A 6,000-nucleotide genomic window follows, 5' to 3' on the forward strand; every position below is an offset into this window, starting at 1 on the left:
TCGCCAGTGGCCCTTATCAATCACCATTGACTAATGGCGCTGCGCAATACTGTACATTAGATCACAGAAACAAAATGGTAATATTCCGACGAATAGCGCGACTCGAGCCTGTCAATCCTCCTGTCCTGTCAAACTTCCCCTGAACCATTTCCCAATTCCGTTAATGACCTTAAACCAATTGAAAGTTGACCTCAAAATATCATCTGAACCTTAAAAAATCTCCAAAACAGAAAGCGATTGTATTTCTCATTTCTTCTCCTTTCTTCTTCTTTAAATAAAAAAATAATTGTTCTTCTCCGTCAACTTGTTCTGCAGATGATGCCTCCGCTGCATTCATAACAAGATACTGACTTTAAAAAATGGTAATTTATGATATTCTCAGCCCTCTAAATACCAGAGGACAGGTTGTTCTACAAAACAAGTGCATAGATAACTCAACCGACAGCATTGGCCGGTTTCTCTGTTCAGTTCCCGCATCATATGCCCCTGTCTACCATTCGAAGAGATCCAGCATGCGATTCACATCCAAGAATTCTCATCAATCATTTAAATGTAACACACGAGGGATATAAGCCCAGTTACCCCGTCCCATCCCTCCCCGGGTCCCTTCCCCTTAAGGCCCGCGCAGTGGCCGCATTCGTATCCAACTCGGCCGGTTCACTTTGTCTTGACATCTGTCGTTGCCGAGGCCACATGCACCGACTGCCAACCCATAATACCAATAACACTGTCCTTTTTATTCAGCCCTGAATCCACACTGTTATTTTTTATTATCACTCCTCCCTCTTTTTGTCAGTCTCAATCTCACGAGAGAACTCGTCTGCACGCACAATGTAATCTCATAAAAGATTCAAGATGGAGTTCGTTGATACTGATATTAGCTGTTACATGCAACTGCGAGGCCGGTGATCGGTTCCATTAATCGCAGCTGGATAGTTTATTTATTTATCTGGCGATGGGTATTTATTGATGATTGATTGGAGTGAAATGAGGAATTTTCTTGGGGTGAGAGTTCACGCGGTGCGAACGCAGGAGAATTAATGGATTTTAACCGATTTTTATTGGGGGGATTTAATACACTTGTAGGGAGATAAGGGATGGAAGGGACGACTGTAGAAAATAGTATTCAGTAAAAATTATCGAACAGTTACGCAGTTTTTCAGGGAACGTTTGTAAATTTTTCTGGAATATTGTGGCGTTTTTGCTGAAAGTTGACAGCTGGGGCTGAATTTTATGACAAAAATTAACCTTCGTCTCTCGTTTTGCCTCCTGGCGGTCTAATTTTTACCCAAAATTCCTTTCCGTGCAGTGTAATCTTAACTCTTCGTGAAATTTTCAGAAAAAACCTAATTTTTCAATGTCTCACCGAAATTCGTGAACGATTCTCATCATTCCCTGCATTTAAAATAATTTCCAGAGAACCTATCATAATCTAGACTTCCAAAAATAGTCTAAATTGTCCTGATCGTCAAAGAAAATCTCCGAACTAATTAAACAGAAATATCCACCATCAAATTTGAATATCCATCAACAAAATCAACTGTATTAACATACCCTACTCAAACGAATGTTAACCTCTCCCTTTAATTCATAAACCACTAAATTCAATTAATTTTCACAATTCGCTGAAACGGGCAGATATTCGTAGTTACTGAATCCGACATACAAGCTCATCTACAAATGATATAAAACTGAAATAGCCACTGTTAATTCAATATTTAATAACATCTCATTCAGACCCCGTTGAGCCACCTCGGCCCACCTAATTACTAATTACCCCAGGCTATTAAAAATTTTCATGCTCCTTTTACGATTCACCGGAGTTGATGAATTCAGGATCGATCAGACGTTGTGCTTTATCGTCACTCAACCGAGCCAAGAAACAATAAATCATCCCCAATGATGAGTCACCGAGATCGATATCTCCGAGGCTTGTGTATCCCATTGAGTTTAAATAGAGAAAAATCCATGCCTCGGTACTATCGATTAAACAGCACAAAAGAGCATTAAATATTTTTATCCTCAATTTATCCCTGCCCTCGTCTATTTTCTCCTTCATCTTCATTGGAGTTCTCTACAACATTGTCGTGTTTTAAAATTGTTTTGTCCTATTGATTCTCTCCTCTTAATTTGTTGCAACTTGCTTGACGATAAATTCAGTACTTTAATTCAACGACACGCAAACAGGGGAGAGGCACAACGGAGGCTCTAGTTACCTAAAAAAAAAAAACAAAGTTATGTAGGCGTATTGTGTGGACGAGGAAAAACCCACACAGGTATTGGGTTTAATACCTCCTACAGATTCTCATCGACAGTGATAAATTTTACGTTTTATTAACTACACGCTGATAGAACGATTGGTTTATTCCAAACGAAATTCGTTAACTATTAACGAATGGGACAGTTGAATATGAACAAACGAACATTCGTTGATAATTAACGGCTGCCGCGGTCGCGAGGTGAGAATTCGGGTAAATATGTCATTCGTTAATAGTTACGGAATGAATAGTTGAGGCGATTGATCGACTTTTTACTCGTAGTTAATGAGAATGACTTCAGGAGACGTCGGCCAAGTTATTAAGGGAATCTGTCAAGTGAAAGAGATTAGTGTAGTAGTTGATGTAAAGTGGAGTCGGCCGGTTTGGGTTTAGATCGACTCTAATAACTCTCTCATATCTGGGAAATGGTAATGACAATCAATAATAATTTATCCGATTTCGGCGCTTTTTCACTGTTGATTGTTTATCACGCGGAATGAAGGCGCCATAATGACTGAGGTTTAAAAATAAAAACCACATAATTTTCAATGTTCCAGAAAACCGGATAAATTTTTTGAATTGCTTCCAAAAAACTCGAAGTTTTTAAAATGTTGACAAAGAAGCAGTGACTGGCATTTTTCATATTCCCACTACTCTGGTGTCAATATTAACTTCATTATTAATTGAAATTCTCATTAAAATTCATTTCCCTTCTATGAACCTTCATTAGTTAATGTCGATTACCTAAACATTCAATAATTGCTCTTTCTCGTTTGAACTTTGCTTCTGTAATTGCAATTTAATCTATTCCCCTACCGATTTCAAAACTGTCCATTCCACTAACTATTCCATAACAATCTCTTTATGCTTATCATACCCTAATTATTCATTTCTCCGTGAATGCAGATAAAACTGCTCATCAAGTCCAACTCCCAAAGCTCCCACCCCCAAAATAAAACCGGTATCCGTCTCAAACAACAATCATTGCGCAATCAAGAAGCCCTCAATCGTCGTCACCCCCTTGTTTTTCACTCCCAAGAAAGGGGGTGAAGAAGTGGAGAAGGAAAAATATTTTTCCAATACCAAAGGAGAAAGCCGATAGCTATCATCAAAGGCGCTGAAGCCCCTCAACGATCATAGCCGCAAGCACGAATAATAATTACTCATTTAAATAGATGAGAGCCTTGAGAGGGTGGCAATCTAATCCATCGTCTTATCACACATTTCGCGGAGTGCCGGGACTGAGGGATAAAAGGGCCGGCCTGAAAATCGGATGAACCGCTTCTCTCACCCCTAATCCACCCCTTCACCCCCCTTCCCGCCACTCTACCCCGCGCCCAATCAGCCAGCGACCTTAACCTCTCACCCCCTGTCGTCATTCATTCTGTCTCATTCAACCCCATTCCAAACCATCGCTTCAAGCACTAGTCTCTCCCTCACTCGTTGCCATTGTCCCGGTATCTGGCACCTCAAACTCTCTCTCTCTCTCTCTCGTATCGTCACTCTCGAGCAGTTTCTCCACTTTCGGTGATTGCCATCGAGATTTACGGTGCCCAACGTAGTAATGTAGTCGATGTATTTTCTTGTCTCCTGTGTAGACAGGGTACAATTGAAAGACTGGTGAAAACCCGTTGTGAAAAAAAAAATTGCGCGGGGGAATTGCAACCGTGTGGAAGATAATTCTTGATTTACGGGGAAAATCCAGATGATGGAGTTTGTGGTCATTCTGCACGTACGGCCTCGAGGGGTGAGAATGTGTCGTTTTTACGGATTTATTGGTATGCGGGGGTGGGCTGGAAGGAGGGGGGGGGGAGAGAATGAATTATTTATAGGAAATTGTTATGCAATTGATTTTGTTTAATTTCATTACGTGGGGAAATGATAATTGGAATGATTTGGAGGGTCAATTCTTGCTGGATTATTTCGTGAAATTAAATGAGGTGAAGGGGGTGTTATGAAGAGAAATGCTTTATTCAGAATTTTTAGTAGATTGAGAAAGAATGAAAATTCAATGAGTGGGAAAATTCGGAATGAAAATTATGATTGGGTTGAACCCAGAAGATCAAACGATTAGTGGAAATTATTATGTAATTGATGTTACTTAATTTTGTTACGGGGGAAAATAATCGTTGGAATGATTTAAAGTGTCAGTTCTGGTTTTATTATTTGATGAAATTAAATGAGGCGAAGTATTTTCAGGTGATTGAGAGGGGGAGCTTTGTGGAGCCCTTGCAAAGTGACAGTTCCATCGAATGTGTACTGAATTATGGGTCGAATTCAGGAAATTGTAGAAATTGGAGAAAATTATGAATGAAAAGTATGATTATGATACATTGGGATTTATTAGCGAAGGGGATAAATAAATTATTGGAAATTGTGGTGCAATTGAGTTTATTTAATGGCATTATGTGGAGAAATTATAATTGGAAAGATTTAAAGTGTTAATTCTTGCTGGGGAATTTCAGGAAATCAAATAAATAATTGAGGCAATATCCGGGAAGGTTATTAAATAATGGAAAATCTGATGCCACTGTCAATTTCGGGTTGCCGTAATATTATTTAACCGAACAAAAATTTAAATAAATAATCTGCTTTTCCAATTAATAAAAAATCCATTCAGTTTATTAATTTTGAATAAATGCTGAGGAATCTTTGTATTCTCTCTGCTGAGAAAATAATCTAAAATTCCACTGAGTATTTCAAATTCCCAAGAATTTGAATTCTTTTCAGTTCTCAAATAAAATCACCAAGTTGACAGAAAAAAATAAAATATAATTTTTTATCCGTAATAAACACAATCTAATGCCGAACCACCTGACAAACGTAATAGGAACTGAACTGATGATTTGATAACAGCTTTTCATCATCAGCTGTTTTATTCAATGGAATTAAATGCATTGAACCGCTTGAGTTTACAATTGACATCATGAATATTTGATTACACGTGTCCACTCGGCAACAGTCAACTTCAGAATTATACATGGAATAACGTCCGGAGATAAGGCCATGACCACAGTCCAATACATAGACCCACTGGTTTCCGAGTGCAATCCCCGTGAAATCCCTCCCTCACCGACGGATTGCACCTTCATAATATACGAGGGCTCTGGATTATATTTCCGAGTTTCAACCCTTCCGTGCAAACGATCTCCTCTTTCCTCTCATTGTCGGGTACAACCGCAAGCACATCCGCTTCGTTCTCTGTCTACAATTTTCTTTTACTCCGTTTATCCAAAGATTCGTACAAATCCAGAGGGAAAGTATCGAAATGGTTTATTCGCCGTGGGGAAATTATCTTTAAAACGGAATTGTTAATGGTGACGTTTAATAAATTTTCACTATCGCTCCAACAGTCCAATCCCTTTCCACTGGATTTTGTGTAGAAGTTGGGGGATGCACTTGTGCTCTCATGAATTTAAACATTAATTCTCCGGGGAGATGTACCATCTTTGCGTTATTCGTGGGGTGAGGTCGGGGTGGAGAATCGATACGATAAGAATAATTCCGGGGTATTAATGAAGTCCAAGTGGATAAGTTGACTTCATGGTGGCAGTCGACTTCGAATGAGTTAATTAGTTCCACACCAATGATTACAGAGTTTATTGAAGTTATTGATTGATGGGATAACGAGATTTGATAGGTTGACTGAAAGGAATTGTCTCAAAGCAATTTTGGCAAAATTTGCGTAGCCTTTTTGCTTCGGAATAGCGTCGAGCTTTGAATTTCTACAAAATCGTACAAT

This window comes from Diachasmimorpha longicaudata, chromosome 6 (genome assembly GCF_034640455.1).
Source record: "Diachasmimorpha longicaudata isolate KC_UGA_2023 chromosome 6, iyDiaLong2, whole genome shotgun sequence".
NCBI lineage: Eukaryota > Metazoa > Arthropoda > Insecta > Hymenoptera > Braconidae > Diachasmimorpha > Diachasmimorpha longicaudata.